This window comes from Hyla sarda, chromosome 5 (genome assembly GCF_029499605.1).
Source record: "Hyla sarda isolate aHylSar1 chromosome 5, aHylSar1.hap1, whole genome shotgun sequence".
NCBI lineage: Eukaryota > Metazoa > Chordata > Amphibia > Anura > Hylidae > Hyla > Hyla sarda.
The window spans coordinates 125,432,004-125,452,924 of record NC_079193.1 but is presented as its reverse complement, the minus strand read 5'-3'; the positions used below and the strand labels follow the sequence as shown (position 1 = coordinate 125,452,924).

At 45.2% G+C, this 20,921-nt stretch overlaps 2 pseudogenes; both read right to left on the bottom strand.

The window, feature by feature from the left end:
* Positions 1-1,155: 1,155 nt before the first annotated feature.
* LOC130274612 (U2 spliceosomal RNA) lies at positions 1,156-1,264 on the bottom strand (annotated as a pseudogene).
* Positions 1,265-19,691: 18,427 nt separating this feature from the next.
* On the bottom strand, positions 19,692-19,857 carry LOC130274720 (U2 spliceosomal RNA; annotated as a pseudogene).
* Positions 19,858-20,921: the final 1,064 nt, after the last annotated feature.

Sequence of the window (20,921 nt, the reverse complement as noted above, 5' to 3'; positions counted from 1 at the left end):
CTCCTCACATTAATGCTAAAGATGTTAAGATCAGCCATGGGAATGGAAAGAGAGGTTGGTTCAGATACTAGTTACCACTTCAGTCAGGCGGGTCCTCTTCTCTGGCACCTGTCAGCTCCTGTGACTTCTCATAGCGCCCTTTCAAGAACTCGTCGTAGACCAGATTGGCCGGGTGTGTCCAAGATTTCCTTGACCTTTGAGTCCTGCAGCAGCTCCTTCATAGACCGTGCTTGGACTTGCTCCATCTCCTCCTCTCTGTCTGAAGCCGGGAGTCTCTCGCAGCCCTGCTCCATCTCCTCTTCATCATCTGAAGCTTGAGGGGTCTCGCAGGTCTCAATGATCTTTCTCTTGTAGGACTCAGCTGATGCATTGTTCCTTCCATTCCTCTTCTCTGCAGACAGCTGTTTTTTTTTTTTTTTTAAGAGCCGAGGCAAGTGCTCTCTATCACCCATAGTGCAAACGTGTCACACTAAAAAACGTGCACAAAGGATGCGGTCTGTCACTAAGCCCTTCTCCACCAGGAGAGAGCCCCCCCAACAAACCTAGATTTCACCTTCAGGCCAAAAGGCACCTGCATGGATCCAGGTGCGATGCCCCTTTTCGCCGAAGCTACTAATGGGCCGAAAATGCTCCTGGCTTCAACCTAGGCATTAGCCAAGGTATCAGCCGAGGAGCCGTATACTGATGGCATCTTGACCTAAGCAAACATGCCCAGGGGTTGCAGAGAGGTGAGGAACCTAATAGCCACACACAGCTCCCCTAGACTGCCAGGAGGAACACCCAGAAGGGGTACCACATCCTGCCAATCCTGTGAGCAAAACAACACGTAAAAGTGGCACAGTGACAAAACACAAAAAAATAAATAAGTGCAGATATACTGCCCAGTCATCCAGCCGGAGCTATAAAAAATTCCCGGATCCTAGCCAGAAGGCCGGGATACCAAGGGTGAGTGCCAAAGGTAAAAAAATAATGGTGCAGTGCTTTCACTCAGTGAGTTATAACACACAGTGAGTTTCAGCACCTCAGGGTCACTACTCCCCGAGGCACAGAAGTACCTCGGCGCGAGACCCGGAGGAAACAGGTCACATCAGAGCAGCCGTCGAAGCTGATCCCTCAGAACAAGCCCCGGAACGCCCCAGTACCCCTGCCCTCTCCATGCAGCACCCATCCCCACCAGTCCAAAACCGGCGTCATTCAGGCACCGGCATAAAACTGATAAGAACAGATACTACACTTGATCTTAGCCAAAAGGCCAAGAAGCGATTCAAGTAGATCTCCATTTTTACACCAAAAGGGGTGTCCTCTCCCTGAGGAAAATACTGATCCCGTTTAACTAGTCAGAGGCCTCTTCCTCAGCCAAGCCAGATAACCGTGCTCTGTACTGACGAGGGGCAAGCACCCCAAAACAGCTGTCTGCTTTTCAGCCTTTTGGCTCCGATCAAGTGTAAACTTGGTCTGGGTCAGGGGTGCGGGTGTTCTGCTGAGCAGGAATCCGGAGTGGTGATCTTACTGTGGAATCGACAGACAAGAGAAGAACAATGGCTGGAAAGGAATGCCTCCCTGCGATTGAGAAGACTGTACGGAGCCACAATGGTGGAAAAATGGGGAATAAACTGTCGGTAGTAGTTGGCAAATCCTAAGAAGCGTTGGATAGCACAGAGTCCAGAAGGGCGAGGCCAATCTAAAACCGCTGACAGTTTGTCTGGGTCCATTTGAAGTCCCTGGCGAGAGACTAGGTAACCTAGGAAGGGAAGAGATTGGCATTCAAAGAGACATTTCTCCATTTTGGCATATAGTTGATTTTCGCGGAGTCTCTGGAGCACTAGGCGGACATGATGACGGTGTTCCTCTAGACTAGAGGAGAAAATCAAGATGTCGTCCAGGTAAACCACAACACAGGTATATAACAAGTCCCGAAATATTTCATTAACGAAGTCCTGGAAGACTGCAGGGGCGTTGCAGAGCCCAAAGGGCATAACAAGATATTCAAAATGTCCGTCTCTGGTATTAAATGCGGTTTTCCACTCATCCCCTTTTCTGATGCGAATGAGATTATATGCGCCTCTTAAATCCAATTTAGTGAAGATGTTGGCGCCACGAAGGTGGTCAAAGAGTTCCGAGATTAGAGGCAGGGGATAGCGGTTTTTGATGGTGATTTTATTTAAACCCCGGTAGTCAATACATGGCCGTAGGGTACCATCTTTTTTCGAAACAAAGAAGAACCCCGCTCTGGCAGGGGATGAGGACTTGAGAATGAATCCCATCTTTAAATTTTCCTGGATGCAGTCTGACATGGCTTGAGTCTCAGGGGCGGACAGAGGATAGATCCTGCCCCGGGGTGGAATAGTACTAGGAAGGAGGTCAATAGGGCAGCCATAAGGCCTATGAGGTGGCAAAGTCTCTGCTTGTTTTTTACAGAAAACATCGGCATAGTCCTGGTAGGCCTTGGGAAGACCTGGTATAGGTGGAGCCACAGGGGTTTGACTGACGGGAGCAGACGTGAGGCATTGCTTGAGACAGGAAGAATCCCAGCTCTTGATCTCCCCGGTGGTGCAGTCAAGGGTAGGAGAGTGACGTTGGAGCCATGGCAAGCCGAGGAGAATTTCAGAGGTGCAGTTGGGTAGGACAAGAAATTCAATTTTTTTGTGATGCAGTCCAATGCACATTAACAGGGGTTCTGTGTGGTAACGCACAGTGCAGTTCAATTTTTCTCCATTAACTGAAGAGATGTAGAGTGGTCTGACGAGACTGGTCACTGGGATGTTGAACCTATTAACGAAAGAGGCCAAAATAAAATTTCCTGCAGATCCGGAATCCAAGAAGGCCACAGCTGAGAAGGAGGAATTAGCAGAAGGAGAAATCCGCACAGGCACAGTAAGACGTGGAGAAGCAGAATTCACACCAAGAGCTGTCTCACCTTTGTGCAGAATTGGAGTGCGTTTTTCCTGACGCGGAGGGCGGATAGGACAGTCTTTTAGGAAGTGTTCGGTACTAGCACAGTACAGGCATAGATTCTCGTTACGGCGGCGAGTCCTCTCTTGTAGGGTCAGGCGGGACCGGTCCACTTGCATAGCCTCCAGGGCAGAAGGCACAGGAACAGATTGCAGTGGACTTGAGAAGAGAGGAGCCGGGGAGAGAAATCGCCTGGTGCGAACAAAGTCCTTCTCTTGTCGGAGCTCCTGGCGTCTTTCAGAAAAACGCATGTCAATGCGGGTGGCCAAATGGATAATTTCTCATGCGGCCAGTAAATCCTTGATGTTGCTGGCTAGGCCTTTCTTGAAGGTCGTGCAGAGGGCCTCATTGTTTCAGGATAATTCAGAAGCGAGAGTACGAAATTGGATGGTGTATTCGCCTACAGAAGAACTTCCTTGGTAAAGATTCAACAAAGCAGTCTCGGCAGAAGAGGCCCGGGCTGGTTCCTCGAAGACACTACGAACCTCAGCGAAGAAGGACTGGACAGTGGCAGTGACAGGATCATTGCGGTCCCAAAGCGGTGTGGCCCATGACAAGGCCTTTCCAGACAGGAGACTAACCAGGAAAGCCACCTTAGACCGTTCTGTGGGAAATTGGTCCGACATCATCTCCAAGTGTAGGGAACATTGAGACAGGAAACCATGGCATAGTTTAGAGTCCCCATCAAATTTGTCCGGCAGGGACAAGCAGAGGCTGGGAGCGGCCACTCGCTGCGGAGGAGGTGGTTGCTGAAGCTGTGGCAGGAGTTGTTGCAGCATGACAGTCAGTTGGGTCTATCTGTTGAGATTGCTGGGCGACCACCATGGTAAGGTCAGCGACAACTGGCAGCGGGACCTCAGCGGGATCCATGGCCGGATCTACTGTCAGGATCCGGATACTGTGAGGATACTGGTGGTGGATCCTCTGTGTCAGTGGGGTGATGACGTGGGCCGTACCAGGGGAATGGAGTCTAAGGGGTTACTGGTTTTCACCAGAGCCCGCCGCAAAGCGGGATGGACTTGCAGCGGCAGGTAACCCCAGGTCGTTCCACCCGATAGCGACTCAACCCCAACTGACGGCTGAGACAGGCATGGTACAAGGGATTAGGCAAGAGCAAGGTCGGACGTAGCAGAAGGTCAGGGCAGGCAGCAAGAATCGTAGTCAGGGGCAACGGCAGAGGGTCTGGAACACTGGCTTGGGACATGCAAGGAAACGCTTTCACTGGCACAAGGCAACAAGATCCGGCAATGCAGGGAAGGGGAAGTGAGGTAATATAGAGAGGGCACAGGTGTGAGCACTAATTGGGCCAGGCGCCAATCAGTGGCGCACTGGCCCTTTAAATCGCAGAGAGCCGTCGCGCATGCGCCCTAGGGAGCGGGGCCGCGCGCCGGAACTGAGCCGTCGGGGAACAGGACGGGTGAGGAGACCGGGATGCGAGCCGCGAGCCGGCGCGTCCCGCTACGCGGGTCGCATCCCCGCCGGTAACATCAATGCAGCGCTCCTGGTCAGCGGGTCTGACCGGGGCGCTGCAAGAAGGTGAACGCCGCGAGCGCTCCGGGGAGGAGCAGGGACTCGGAGCGCTCGGCGTAACACTCTCTTCTAAGTTTTTCTTCTTCCTATGGGTTGTTATTTCGTTTGATATGTCTTTTTCATTTAGTTTGTCAAATGTTAGAGTCTTTAAAAATAAGAATAGAAGAGCGGCCATTCTGGAGGAATTGGCGGGAACTAATAATGACATAATTTGTCTACAGGAATGTGGATTGGATTTCCCTCCAAAAAAGGAGGAGTGGAGATATGGACCAGCAGTGTGGTCTTGTTCTAATGTAAATAGAAATGATGGTGTTGGGATTTTGTTTAGGAATAATAAGTTTAAAGTTTGTAGTCAAATGGTGTTAAGGGAAGGAAGGTGTGTGTTGGTGGAGGTTAGGATACATTAAGTTAATTCATGTTTATGCACCTGTGCATAAGGAGGAGAGGGTGGGTTTGTTTGAAATAATTAAGGGGTTTTGTCTGGGAAGGAACCAGTGTTGTTAGTAGGTGATTTCAACTGTGATATTGGGAGGGATGCGGATGTTTCTGGGAATATGCTTAAGAGTATGGTGAATGATTTCAAGTTAAGAGATGTGGTGGAAGTGTGTGGTGTGAATCCTGTGTTAGCAACATATCATGCTGAGAGTGGAAGGAGTGAGTCTAGATTAGAGATGTGTTTTGTGTCCAAAATGATAGGATGTATGTGGTATAAGCAAGAGAGAGTGATTTATTCTGATCATGAGCGTGTGAGTTGTAATTTGGTGTTGGATGAGAATTGTATAAGTGGGAGGGGTTACTGGAAGCTTAAAGGGTACCTCTCATCAAATAAACTTTTGATATATTTTAGATTAATGAATGTTGAATAACTTTCCAATAGCATGTTAATGAAAAATATGCTTCTTTCTATTGTATTTTTCCCGATCAGTCCTGTCAGCAAGCATTTCTGACTCATGCTGAAGTCCTAAACACTCAGAGCTGCCAGCCTGCTTTGTTCACAGCCAAACAGGCTGTGAACAAAGCAGGCTGGCAGCTCTGAGTGTTCTCCTTTGTGAACAAAGCAGACTGGCAGCTCGTAGTGTTTAGGACTCCAGCATGAGTCTGAAATGCTTGCTGCCAGGACTGGTAGGGAGACCCCTAGTGGTCATTTCTTCAAAGTGGAAAATTAAATAGAAAGAAGCATATTTTTTAATAACATGCAATTGTAAAGTTATTCTGCATACATTATTCTATAATATATCAAAAGTTTTTTTGATGAGAGGTACCCTTTAATGTGAAACTGTTGGATGAAAAGAAGGCATATGATAGGTATATTAAGAAGTATAAGTTATGGTGTGAGAAGAAAAAAGAATTTGTGGATTTATTGTGTTGGTGGGAGTGGGTTAAAGAAAGAACTAAGGTTTTTTTCAAGAGGGAAGGTTATAAAAGGAAAGCTAGGGAAAGAAAGAAGTATGAATGGCTGAATAAAAAGGTTGGGGTTTCTCAATAAGTTGAAAAAGAAGGGATGGAGAGTGGATGGTAAGATTGATGCTGTGAAAAGAGATATAAAGGATTGGTTGAATGAAAGAGTAAAAGAGTTAATGTACTGAGCAAAAGTGGACAAATTGGAGAAGGATGAAAAGTGTTCAATATATTTTTTTAAGAAAGTGATTGGGAGAAAGGATGATTTAGTGAGTGTGTATGATAAGGATGGTGGTTTGGTCAGAGGTAAAGCTGTACTGAATGTGGTAAAAGAGTTTTATGAGGACTTATATGCAGTCAAACAGTGTGATAGGGGTTTGGCTGAGGAAGTGCTGGAAGTGATTGATAAGAAGGTAGATTGTAATGAGTATGAGAGTTTAATGAGAGAGATTGGAATGACAGAAATTAAAAGGACGGTTGATAGTATGGCTAAAAATAAGACTCCTGGAGAGGATGGGTTGCCGGCTGAGTTTTATGTGAAATTGTGGGATGTACTGAAGGATGATATGGAGAGTATCTTTAAGTATATGTGGGCTAATGGAAGATTGGTGGAAAGTATGAAGAGTGGGATAGTGGTTTTGATTTATAAGAAAGGGGATGTGAATGATGTAAGGAATTGGAGGCCGATAACTTTGTTGAATGTGGATTATAAAATATTTGCAAAGGTGATTACAAATAGAATGAGAGACGTGATAGAGCAAGTGATTGGGGAGGAGCAAGTGTGTGGTGTGCCAGGAAGAAGAATTAGTGAGAATTTGTGTTTGTTGAGAGATATATTGTGGGATGGTATGTGTAGGAAGCAGGTGGTTTGTGTGTTGTCAATTGATTTTGAAAAAGCTTTTGACCGTTTGTCGCATGGGTTTTTGTTTAAGGTGCTAGTTAAAATGGGGTTTCCGGGTGATTTTGTGAATATTGTGAGAATGTTGTATAAGGAAGTGTATAGTAAGATTCTGATTAATGGATGGATGACTGAGGAGATTAAAGTATGTTCAGGGGTGAGACAGGGATGTCCCTTGTCACCTATTGCTTTTATTTGTGCTATGGAACCATTATTAGAATTATTGCATAAGGATAAATGTGTGAGAGGTGTGAGAGTTCCGGGGGGTCGTGGTAAAGAGGTTAAAGTGTTGGCTTATATGGATGATGTATGTATGGTATGTAAATCGGTTGCGGCTGTAAGAAGATCCAAGTTATTGTGTTTTGTGGTTTTAAGGTCAGTTGGGGAAAGAGTGAATATAAACGTTTTGGTGGTGTGACTCAGAGTGAGGATGTTGGTATGGAAGGGGTGGAAGGGCCTATTCAGGTGTTGGGGGTGAAGATGGATGAACGGTTGGATGGTAGAGATAGTTGGGAGGATGTGGGGAAGAGAGTGAAAAAGAAATTGAATTTTTGGAGGTTGAGAGAGTTGTCAATGGTTGGTAAGGTTATGATAGTGAAGAGTGTGATTTTGCCAATACTGTTATACGTTGCTGTTGTGTTTCCGCCAAGTTATATGGTTTTGCGAAAGGTGAAAAGAATGTTATTTGTGTTTTTGTGGGGTACAAAGATGAAAAGAGTTAAGAGAGAGATTGTAATGAAAGATGGTAAAAATGGAGGAATGGACTTTCCGAATGTTGATGTGTATCTGGGTGTGAATATTGTTTTTGCTTTGAAAAGGATGATGGGAGGTGAAAAGAGTTGTGCATTATGGTGAGATATTTGGGTGGCAGTGTGTTATGTAAATTGGGTTGGTTGGAATGAGATTTGAGAGTGCCTTATGCTTTTGTGTGTCCTGGTTGGTATGTATATGTGGTGAAATTTTTGGAGAATTATAGGTTAATTGGTGTGGGTCCAGAAGTGTTTGTGAGTAAAAAGAGTATGATTGGGTACATTAAAAAAAGACGAAGTTGAATGTTCAATTAATATGGTGAGAGCTGTAGATGTGGGGAGAGTGTGGAAGAGTATAATGACTGTTGGAGTAACAAATAGACAATGTGAGATTGTATGGCAGAGTTTGCATGGTGCGTTACCGGTAAGAGAATTTCAAAGAAATAGAGGGATTTTGAGGTATGAGAGGTGTCCAAGAGACGGGTGTGATGGGATTGAGAGTGTGATGCATGTATTTTGGAATTGTGAAATGGCGCAAGGTGTGTGGAAAGAGATGAGTTTGCTGTTTAAAGAATTGACTGGTATAAGGTATATGTCGTATGATGTGGTTATGTTTGGACTTAGTATGGTAGGGAGAGATAAGGAAAGGGTTTTTTTTTGTGTTGCTTGCCATTATTAAGTACTTTGAAATGTTAGGAATTTATGTGTATTCAAAAGAAAAAACGTGTCGGTGGAGGGTTGTATGAGGATGATTCTAGATAGGTTATATGTTGTTTATTTGTGTGATAGGAAGAATTTGGGGGAGAAGGATGCTGAGGGGATATGGAAGTTTTTGAAATGGAGACATGTTGTAAGTTTGTAATTGGTGATGGTATTTATGTTTGTTTGAAATTGAAATTAAAACGAAAGACCTAATGAGGAGATGGACTTTACTTCAGAAAGTCTAAATGACGAAGTATGGAGTTGAATTTTGATGTTTTAATGTCCAAGCCTGAAGGTTTAAAAAAATAAAATAAAAATCTGTTCTTATCAGTTTCATACTGATGGAGAAGTCCCACCGGTGTGGGGATGGGTGCTGCATGGAGGGGCAGGTATTCCGGGGCTGGTTCTGAGGAATCAGCTCAACGGCTGCCCTGATGTGACCTGTTTCCTCCGGGTCTCGACATGAGGTAGAGGGGTGTAGAGCCGAGGTACTTCTGTGCCTCGGGGAGTGATGACCCTGAGGTGCCGAAACTCACTGGGTGTTAACTCACTGAGTGAACGCACTGCACCATACTCTTCACCTTTGGCTCTCACCCTTTGTATCCTGGCCTTCTGGCTAGGATCGGGGAAATTATTATAGATCGGGGCAGTATATCTGCACTCGTCCACTTATTTATTATTTTTATGTCTTGTCATTGTGCCACGTTTGTGTCTTTATTTGTACACAGGATTGTCAGGATGTGCTAGCCTGTCTGGGTGTCCCACCTGGCGGTCTAGGGGAGGTGTGTGTGTGTGTGGCCTTTTGGTTCCCCACCTCCCTGCAACCAATGGGCATCTTGGCTTCGGTCAAGATGCCATCAGTATACGGTTCCTTGGCTGATACCTTGGTTAACGCCTAGGTTGAAGCCAGGAGCATTTTTGGCCCCTTAGTAGCTTTGGCGAAAAAGGGGCATCGAACCTGGATCCTTGTAGGTGCCTTCTGGCCCGGAGGTGAAGGGTAGGTTTGTTGGGGGGCCTCTCTCCTGTTGGAGAAGGGCTTAGCGATAGACCGCATCCTTTGTGCATGTTTTTTTAGTGTGACACGTTTGCACTTTTTCTTGCACTTTGGGTGATAGAGAGCACTTGCCTCAGCTCTGAAAAAAAAAGAAACAGCTGTCTGCAGATGGGTCCTGTTTTCTTCTGGAGAGAGAGTTCTGGCTTGGCATAAATCCCAATCAGTTCTGAGGCTTCTTAAGAGAAGCCTGAACTGTTTTGCAGGATACAATACCTGTGTAGGTGGTGGGGTGAGCTAATTTGCATATATTTTTTTTTTACCCAGGAGCCCGTGGAGTGCTAAATGGCCTACTTAAATCTCCTTCCTACGCCAGAAGTGGCATCCTCTCCCTGAGGAAAATACTGATCCATGTATATATGGATCCAGGGTGTCCTCTCCCTGAAGAAAGTACTGAATTTTTATAGATCCGGGCAGTATATATGCACACATTCACTTATTTATTTATTTTTGTCTCACTGTGTCACTTTTTGCATGTTGAGTGTCCACAGGATTTGTCAGGATGCGGTAGCCTTTCTGGATGTCCCTCCTGGCAGTCTAGGGGAGGTGTGTGTGTGTGGTCATTAGGTTCCGCACCTCCCTGCAAACACCCCGGGTACTTCTGCTTTGGCAGGGTACCGACTGTTATCAGCTCTGCGGGCAGATACCTTTGCTACTGTGCTTCTTCTATCTCACCCAATTCTTTTTGCCATATTTTTCTACTGTGATGATTTCTCTTTAATATAGAAAATTTATTAAGTCCTCTTTTTTTCCCATCTCTGTATTCACCATCTTATCAAAAAAACTACCTTTTACTATTTCTACTTTCTTCCCCTTATCTACCGTATCTTTTACTATACCTCTTAATCTCATATCTGTGGGCAGATACCTTGGCTAACGCCAAGGGGGATGCCGGGAGCGAAAAGGGACATCAAACCTGGAACCTCGCAGGTACCTTTCGGTCTGGAGGCGAAGGGTGAGGTTTGTTGGGGGGCCTCTCTCCTATCGGAGAAGGGCTTGCGATAGACCACACCCTCTGTGCACTTTTTCTTGCACTTTGGGTGATTTGTGAGCACGTTCCTCAGCTCTTAAAAACATTTATAAATATATTTGTGGTCAGATCTCCCCGAAACCGTGAACGTACTTAGGTACCTAGATAACAACCCCTACCTAACTGGAACCTAAGCAGTCTGAAATGTGCCCATACTGCAGCGTATAGAGTAGGCCTGAATAAGAGGGCATACCCTGTAGTAAATGTGTGTAACTAAGGGAGGGAGGGTGGGAGCGAAGAATCCACGGCGTGCAGGGGAGGTGAGCCACGGGTCCTTATGTACCTCCTGCTGCTCCCACAAATATGGCTAATAAATTAGCCTAACACTTGTGGTCAGAGCTCACCGAAACCGTGAACGTACTTAGGTACCTAGATAACAACCCCTACCTAACTGGAACCTAAGCAGTCTGAAATGTGCCCATACTGCAGCGTATAGAGTAGGCCTGAATAAGAGGGCAAAACTCAGGAAATGCAATCACAAAACTTTATTTACATAACAATTACATGACAAGAGACTGAAAAGCGGACACCATCTCCTTGCGAGGATAAGGTATGTATCTCATGTAGCTAGCGGATTTCCAGCGACCAAGTTGTTTAACCCCTTAACGACGCAGGACGTATATTTACGTCCTGCGCCGGCTCCCGCGATATGAAGCGGGATCGCGCCGCGATCCCGCATCATATCGCGTCGGTCCCGGCGCTAATCAACGGCCGGGACCCGTGGCTAATACCACACATCGCCGATCGCGGCGATGTGCGGTATTAACCCTTTAGAAGCGGCGGTCAAAGCTGACCGCCGCTTCTAAAGTGAAAGTGAAAGTGACCCGGCTGCTCAGTCGGGCTGTTCGGGACCGCCGCGGTGAAATCGCGGCGTCCCGAACAGCTGATCGGACACCGGGAGGGCCCTTACCTGCCTCCCCGGTGTCCGATCGACGAATGACTGCTCCGTGCCTGAGATCCAGGCAGGAGCAGTCAAGCGCCGATAATGCTGATCACAGGCGTGTTAATGCACGCCAGTGATCAGCATTAGAGATCAGTGTGTGCAGTGTTATAGGTCCCTATGGGAACTATAACACTGCAAATAAAATGTAAAAAAAAAAGTGTTAATAAAGGTCATTTAACCCCTTCCCTAATAAAAGTTTGAATCACCCCCCTTTTCCCATAAAAAAAATAAAACAGTGTAAAAAAAAATAAAAAATAAACATATGTGGTATCGCCGCGTGCGTAAATGTCCGAACTATAAAAATATATCATTAATTAAGCCGTACGGTCAATGGCGTACGCGCAAAAAAATTCCAAAGTCCAAAAAAGCGTATTTTGGTCACTTTTTATATCATTAAAAAATGAATAAAAAGTGATCAAAAAGTCCGATCAAAACAAAAATCATACCGATAAAAACTTCAGATCACGGCGCAAAAAATGAGTCCTCATACCGCCCTGTACGTGGAAAAATAAAAAAGTTATAGGGGTCGGAAGATGACATTTTTAAACGTATAAATTTTCCTGCATGTAGTTATGATTTTTTCCAGAAGTATGACAAAATCAAACCTATATAAGTAGGGTATCATTTTAACCGTATGGACCTACAAAATAAAGATAAGGTGTAATTTTTACCGAAATATGCACTGCGTAGAAACGAAAGCCCCCAAAAGTTACAAAATGGCGTTTTTTTTTCGATTTTGTCGCACAATGATTTTTTTTTCCGTTTCGCCGTGCATTTTTGGGTAAAATGACTAATGTCACTGCAAAGTAGAATTGGCGACGCAAAAAATAAGCCATAATATGGATTTTTAGGTGGAAAATTGAAAGGGTTATGATTTTTAAAAGGTAAGGAGGAAAAAACGAAAGTGCAAAAACGGAAAAACCCTGAGTCCTTAAGGGGTTAATGACATGCGCCGGAACTTCGTTACGAGACGCAGCGGTAGCTGCTCCAATACGAAATGAATGACCCGATAGAGAGGAAGGATCACCTCCCATAGACTTGATCAAAACACGTAAATATTTAATAAAAATAGAAGTGGTTAAGGAATCATTATTAAACAACAACAAAGGAGTGTCGGGCCTTCTAAAAAGACATAGACTCAACAGCGTGTCAAGAACTTTCACCGGGCACCATTTATGAGTGGTTGGGAAATACCGGACCTCTATCACTTGGCCTGGAAGAGACGTCTTAGTCATCGTCAAAGACAATACAAAATGCTCCCCCTCTCGTACTAGCTGACTAAACTTAAGATAAGCACTAACTGAATTGCGGCTAGTAAATTCCTCTGGTCTAAGAAATCCATAATACCCCAGATACATGGCTGCTTTCAAAGATAGACTATTAACTAAACCAAAGGGGCATTATCTAACATGTCCGAAAGTTTCCTAAAAACATCACCAGAAATGGGCTGCCTAATGGGTGCAATAGGCGCCTCTCTTTTAGCAACGCCCTTCAACGCTGCCTTAACTAAACGGGAGGAAAACAATGACGCCCTGTCTGGGTCAGTCAAGGACAGATGGTGTTGAATACCTGACAGATACAGCTTAATAGTATTATGGATTAAGTGTAGGTCAGTGTGGCAAAACCCAATGAAAGCTAAAATAAAAGACACTGATCTAACGCCCCCTTCTGGAAAATCAGCATGAAATTTGGAGAATGCTCTCCAGGCAATGTCATAAACCCTACGAGTATTGGCAGACAGCGAATTAATGATAAGTTGCTTGGCTACTTGCCAGTGTCCCTCTAATCGAACATCGGTGTATGTAGCGGTGGGATCTGAGCCCCCGTTTTCTCTGCCTCTGGCATCACCTGAAAGAAAAGTGAGAAATTTCTTCTAGAGAGAGCATCGGCAGCCACATTCTGAATACCACTTATGTGAGCGCAAGTATAATTGAATCCATGCTGTAACGATAACCACACTAACCTTCTAGCAAAAGACATAATTAAAGAACAGTTTGACCTGCCTTTCAGAAGCACTTCTACTATTGCTGAATTGTCAGATACGAACAACACCGTGGTCTTCCTCCAATACTGACCCCAAGCTTGCGCTGCTGCCACTATAGGATATAACTCAAAGAGTGCGGAATTGCGCTGAAACCCAGGCAGCATGCTGACTTCAGGAGGCCAAGAGCTCGCCAACCATTTTTTACCGCAGATAGCAGCAGAACCTGAGATGGCAGCAGCATCGGAAAAAACTATGGGTGACTGATCGCTGACTTTTAGAATTAAAAAAGACACACCATTCCAGTCACGTAAAAATAATTCCCACATGCATAAATCAGATATCGCTTGCTGGTCTAGCTGGATAATGCTGTGTTGTTCTGGGACTTAAGGCAAAAGTTCTAAGAGATGGGAAATGAAAGTGCGGCCTTGCGGAATAATCCGCATAGCAAAATTTAACATTCCTAAAAGTGACTGTAACTCTACCTTTGAAATGTGGGGACTTTCTTTGAATCTGGAAATAACTGCTTTGACTCTCTGCAACTTCTCCTGAGGTAACCTGGCTTCCATATTTTGAGAATCGAGTACAATCCCCAAAAAGGTGATAACCTTCAATGGGCCCTCTACTTTCTTAGGGGAAACTGGGACTGCTAACTGTTCAAAAACCGCTAACAATATGTCTAAATCTTGTGGCGTTCTATGCGGAGGCTCAACAAGCAAAAAGTCGTCTAAATAATGTATTACATGACCACACGAAAATCTATTCTCTAGATTCCAATGAAGCGCATCTGCAAACCATGTTAAATAACCATGGGCTACTCCTCGCACCAAAAGTCAGCTTGACTGCAAAATAATAATTGCTCATCCATTTGATACCATGCCATTTCCACAACTGAGGCTGGATGGGCAGGAGCTTGAATGCATCGGATATGTCCGCTTTAGCAAGCCAAGCCCCCGACCCATGTTGAGGATGATGGCAATCAACGGAGGCATGTTTCAACGAAATTTCTCTGCCGGTATGAGGGAGTTAAGACTAGGAGTAGACTTAGAATATGGCGCGGACAAATCATAAATCAACCTTTTTTTATTGGAAAATTTACCCGTAACCAAACCAATGGGACTCACTCTTCACATGTCAAAAGGAGGTTGGGAAAAGGGGCCTATGATAAATCCTTTGTCCAATTCTGCCTGTATGAGAAGCGAAACAGTGTCTGGATCCGCTAAAGTTGATAACAGATTATCACACTCATAAGTAGCCTGGGGAAGCGTCACGAACCCTACATGGAATCCAGCACGGAACCCATTGAGCAGGAATTGGACAAAGCGCTGGTCGGGGTGATCTGCTAAGAACAAACCAAGAAACTCAGTGTTCACCACGCCTAGTCAGGACTTCTCCGATTTTTGGGAGCAAGATATCTTAGGATGAGCACGAAAACAGATTGTACAAATATGTAATAACCTGCACTGACCGAAGTTACATGATGTGTAATTAAAGTTATTACATATTTGTGACTTACCCAAAAAACAGATAGGCCTTCCCAGTTTATCAGTCAAACCTGACACTCTATTACCCTTAGAGTAGGAACCTGAAGTACCAGGCTTATTTTCTGTAGCATCGGAATTCGCCAGATGACACCATTCGGAGGAATGGGTGGTAGATTGGCATCTGGCGCATGCCGGGGCTTTAAGACACGCAAAATGGTTGCAATAGATCTCAGTATCTACCACCGCCCAATTGACTTCATAATTAAACTCATTCAAGGCAGCTGCCGCTTTGGCAGAAAAAGATTTATGATAATCATAGAACGTGTGACCCCCGTACTTATGATAGAATTCTGTAATCTTGTACAGATACTGGTCTAGCTCCTCCCTCCTACCCGGTTTAACAGTGCAGATAATGTCTCTATAAATACTGAAAGACATTATAAACTCAGACAACGTTAGCTTCCTGTTGAGCCTCACATCCTTGGATTTTAGAATCACCGAGACCTCACCACAGGCTATAGTTTTGTTCTCAGACAAATCATGTGTGGCAGATCAGCAGGGAAGCAAGGTTTACATCTTTACCCTCAATAATATCTTTCTTGATATGTGCCGGTATAAAATGGGCTGGAGCTATATTAGGAATGACAGCCACTGTACCTGGACGGTTAACTTGCTGCGCTGACACCTGAGAAGTGGGAGGAATTGTAGGATTCGAAACATTCCTGCTTTCTAACGCCTCGACTCTAGTTTGCATATCAGACATGTTGTTGGACATATTGTTAATAAGCACATGAAGCTGTGTTAATGACGTATGAAGCTTGTTCATGGAGACCTCTTCATTAGAGGGGCCAGCAGTGTCAGCCATCATCAGTCTGTAAAGTTCTGCCTTTCTGGCAGTCGCTGGGAAGGGGATCCCCCTCTTGACAAGTTCGGCTGTGATCTTCGGAATAGTCCAATTACGCAGAGATGACACACTAGCATGCCCAGAAGATCTAGCCACTTTCTCCATGATCGACGCTGATTCCTCTATGTCAGAAGCATGTGACATACTGTAAAATAACCCCCGAAACTGTAAGAAAACTATTCCTAGACAAATTTACGCAGATTAGTGACCATCACCATAAAAAACGCTACCCTTATCTGAAGTACTCACCTGCCGACCCACCTAAGACAAGGCGACTACCAAAAAAATACTATAACACAACCCGTGAAGTAACTGAGTGTCGCTGGTAACCACGCATGCTTGTGAACGCCCCCAGGCCATACCTTATAATCAGTGGTGACTGTAACCGTGGGAGAAATACACCGAAGTAACCGCAACCCAAAGGCGTGTTGGGTTCATGAGGCGATTACCAAGACAAACAAGAATCTTACCTGAAATAGATGGAGTAGAGCTTCCTGAGGACAAGACAACAACAGGCTTGATATTAGAAATACAACCCGAACCACAAAATTACATAAAGGTGATCAGAAAGAAAACATGACCGATGACACAGACCAATTAAAGACGAGTCGACTGTAGAAATATGATGACCCCACCAGCTCCAGACGTTACTGACCCCTAACTAATTTAACTGAACAACCTGAAAGACAAGAAACCCCGAATCTATGACTGTAAAAATCGAGAACCGAAATCCCTGAGGTAACCGCAACCTGAAGGCGTGTCAGGTTCATGAGGCGATTACAAGGGCAGACCTCCCCACGTACCAGCAACAGGAGCCAACCATAAGAAGCGGAAAATAGATCCTTGTGCAGATAACCAAACTGTAATCCTGAGGATAAGAAAGCAAACAAAATATGTATGTATATATATATATATAAACTTCATATCTATATACATATTTTTTTTTTTTTTTAGAGGACCACCAACATAATACCTACCTAAGGCAAAATAACACTAGTATCGATAGCAGAACTGAAACAGCCAAGTGCCGAAACCATAGATCTCTGAAAAACAAACCAGGTATTCATTCCACATACCAAACAAGCCATTTTTACTACCTACAGTGCACCCACCAGTGACCAACCAATAGCTTAACACTTGTAAGGATAAGAGTACCTACACAACAAGGACAGACACGATGAAAAACTTTTGCGCTGACTTACGCGGTACAGTATACGATCGAGCTGCACGTACCGAATTAAATGGTGAGCGTGTGCTAAACAAGGACTACAACTGGTCGCTGATCGATTAACCCCGACAGGCTATACCTATTAAAACATATATTAACAACACATGCCAGACGACTTAATCAACTATGCTAAATTATAAAACGTACCGAATGTTATCTAAGGATGACCCCAGACGTAGATAGTGAAAAATGAGCTTGAACCTGTAAAAACATGACTAAATTAAACCTCTTTTACTATCCCTCCTTCCCCACAAAACTCATGTATAGATCACACGTGTATACACATATGCTAAATAGGAAGCACAATACATATCTATACACATAATTGAACCCTTAAAATTGACATATCTATCTCAAAGAAGTAAGTGTGAGGGGAGGGGGGGCACGACCAGCTGAAGTCAAGATGGACTCGCTGAGAACCCCCCTGCCTCTGGCAACCCCCCTACCCCCTCTCCCCACCCCCCGGCATTAAATAAGACGTGTAAGCTACTAGGTGAAAGGCTGAATGAAAACATTGACAAGCGTATAAACCCTGGGGTGGCGTGGACCAAGCTGACCTGCAGCATGGCTCTGGACTGTGTACGGAATGCGCCACAACTCTCCTAATAAAGCAAAGATCGAGCCGTGCTGCTAAGGCGCAGGCACCACATGATGCATGACTGAACCTGCTAACTGCTCCACAGACCTGTGTGTAGCGTGACCGAGCTGACCTGCAATAAACTCCCCCTTGTAGCGTGGACCGAGCCGGCCAGCATGTAACAACTTGACAAGAGCCCTGGCTGGGCTGGACGGGGGATCCCTCATGCCTCTAGCTTACCTCCACTAGCCACTAACCTGCTCGTACTCCGTGTGCGCCGAAGCCCGCGAAGACAGTCAGCTGACACGCCTGGTCAGCTGATCGGAAGCGAAGAATCCACGGCGTGCAGGGGAGGTGAGCCGCGGGTCCTTATGTACCTCCCGCTCCTCCCACAAATACGGCTAATAAATTAGCCTAACACATGTGTGTGTGTATATATGTATGTATATATATTTATATATATTTATATATACGGGGTCAGTACTTTCCTCATTTGCATATATATTTGCATCTATATATATACACACAAATATATACACATATATACACACACACATATATATATATATATATATATATATACACATATATATACACATATATACATATACATATATATTTGTGGTCAGGCTAAGGCTAAAACAGAGGATGAACGGATGAACCTAGCTGACAGTGAATACTGATAACCTACTTAAAGATGGCTGAAGAAACCATCGTCGTGGGTAAAAGCTATAAGGAGGCATACCCTAGTAGAGGATTAAATGAAAAATAAGGGAGGGAAGAAGGGTGGGACACGAAAAAAGTCCCGAGAGGTAGCAGAGGCTGGCTGACAGCTTATAAGCCGAGCCTCCGCTCCTCCCATAAATGCAGGCTGACTTAATCAGCCATGCCAACTTGTGGTCAGGCTAAGGCTAAAACAGAGGATGAACGGATGAACCTAGCTGACCATGAATACTGATAACCTACTTAAAGATGGCAGAAGATGTGCCCAAACCATCGTCGAGGGTAAAAGCTATAAAGAGGCAAAGGAAGAAATCTAAAATGATAACAACGCATTTTATTTACATTACCAGTTTACAAAAGGCTTTTGACATTTCGAAAAAGGGTTTGGGTATGTATCGAGAAAAACATGATGACCGCCAGCGCCCCAGCTTCCTTATGATATGGCTTTGTGCTTTGAAGCAGCTGAAGCGGCGCCAATCCGAAATGAATAATCTGTAATAGACACAGGGTTAATACCCATGCCCGTGACCAATGAACGTACGTGACTGATAAACTGAGCAGAGGTCATAGCCTTTACAGGAAAAGGAAGCAGAGGGCTGGCATCAGGTGCATTTCTTAGCAGGGAAATAAGGTTGTCCAAGACCCTCACTGGACACCACTCCTTGCAGGTACAGAAATGCCTAACTTCGACAGGAGGCCCAACCTGAGAAGTATTGGACACGTGCAGATGTCGTTTGAAATGATCCCTGTACCAGACCAACTGACCTTTTGTTAACTCTTTGTCTAGGGGTGAACTTCTAGAAAACTCACTCGGACTTAGGAAGCTGTAGAAACTTACATGGGAGCGTTGATGATAAGACTGAGATGGTAGCCCAAAGGAAAAAGATCCAAAGACTCAGAGAGCCGAGGAACGTGTTCTCGAATCACCCAGAGTGCAAGAAAAAGTGCAAACGTGTTACACTAAAAAAAAACGTGCACAAAGGATGCGGTCTATCGCAAGCCCTTCTCCGATAGGAGAGAGGGCTCCCAACAAACCTTACCAATTGACCAAAAGGCACCTGCGAGGTTCCAGGTTCGTGGTTCCTTTTCGTCAAAGCTACTAAGGGACCACAAATGCTCCCGGCATCCCCCTTGGCGTTAGCCAAGGTATCTCCCTCAGAGCCGATAACGGTTGGTACCCTGCCAAAGCAGGAGTACCCAGGGTGTTTGCAGGGAGGTGCGGAACCTAATGGCCACACACACCTCCCCTAGACCGCCAGGAGGGACACCCAGAAGGGCTACTGCATCCTGACAAATCCTGTGGACACACAACACGCAAAGAGTGACACAGTGAGACAAAAATAAATAAGTAAGTGAATGTGTGCAGATATACTGCCCGGACATCCAGCCGGATCTATAAAATTTTCTCTGATCCTAGCCAGAAGGCCGCAGAAATCAAGAGGTGAGTGCCACAAAGGTGAAGAGATCATGGTGCCCGTGCTTCCTGTGAGCCAATACACCCAGTGAGTTTCAGCACCTCAGGGTCACCACTTCCCGAGGCACTAAAGTACCTCGGCTCTAGACCCTCTCAGCTTCACATCGGGGCAGCCATCAAGCTGATTCCTCAGAACCAGCCCTGGAACGCCCCAGTACACCTGCTCTCCACCAGCATTAAATTGATATGAACAGATACTACACTTGATCTGAGCCAAAAGGCCAAGACTCTGAAAAGCTCACCCAACACAGGCTGTCTGCTGGGAGTCTGACTCGGGTGACCCTTCTGTATCCCATGGAGTACCGCTTTGACTGCTTGAGAGGAGATAACTGAAACGTTATCTGGATTTTTGAGCATGAGAAAATGTTGGACCCCCGCCAGATATAATCTAATAGTATTATAGGAAAGATGAAGAGTGGAGCTACAGTAAGCAATGAAAGCCATTATGTACGTGGGTAGTACCTTGGGGATAACATAGCTGAAACTTAGTGAATATTTTCCATGCAGTGGTATAGTTCCTGGAGGTGTTTGGTGACAAAGATTCCTTGATTAGGATGTTGGCTGTGAATATGTGTGCCTTTAATCCAAGACTAGGGTTTGGAATGGTGGGGGAGTTAGTACTGCGGGTTCTGCCTCTGGCATTATCTGAAAGAAAAGACGGAAATAAAAACGTGACAGAGCGTCTGCTGCTGTGTTTAAAGAACCCTGAATGTGTTTGCAGGTGAAGTGAAAATTGTTTACCAGAGACAGCCATACCAATCTACGGAGGAAGGACATGACACGAGGGGATTTGGAACGGCCCTTATTAATTATATCTACCACTGCTAGATTGTCCATGATGAACAGGACTGATGAATTTGCCCATGAAGGCCCCCAGATTTGAGCTGCAGCTACTATGGGATAAATCTCTAACAGAGGGGATGACGACAAATTATCCTCTATCAATGGACAGTGAGTAGGCCATGCACTTGCGAACCATTGGTTCCTAAATATTGCTGCATAGCCTACTGAAGCGGCTGCTTCTGAATGGACCATGGGGGAAGAAGCTGAAGCCCGGGGGACGAATAGGGAAATTCCGTTCCAGCTGGAAAGGAACAGATACCACATGGACAAGTCAGACATGGCCTGGGCATCTAGATGAATGGGACTGTCCTGTGCTGGAGCCGAGGATAACAGCTGTAGTAACCTTGAAGTAAAGGTTTTGCCTTGAGGCATGATTCTGGTGGCGAAGTTTAGCATCCCCAGAAGTGACTGCAGCTCCACCTTAGAACAAATCGGCCACTTGGCGGAGGACCTC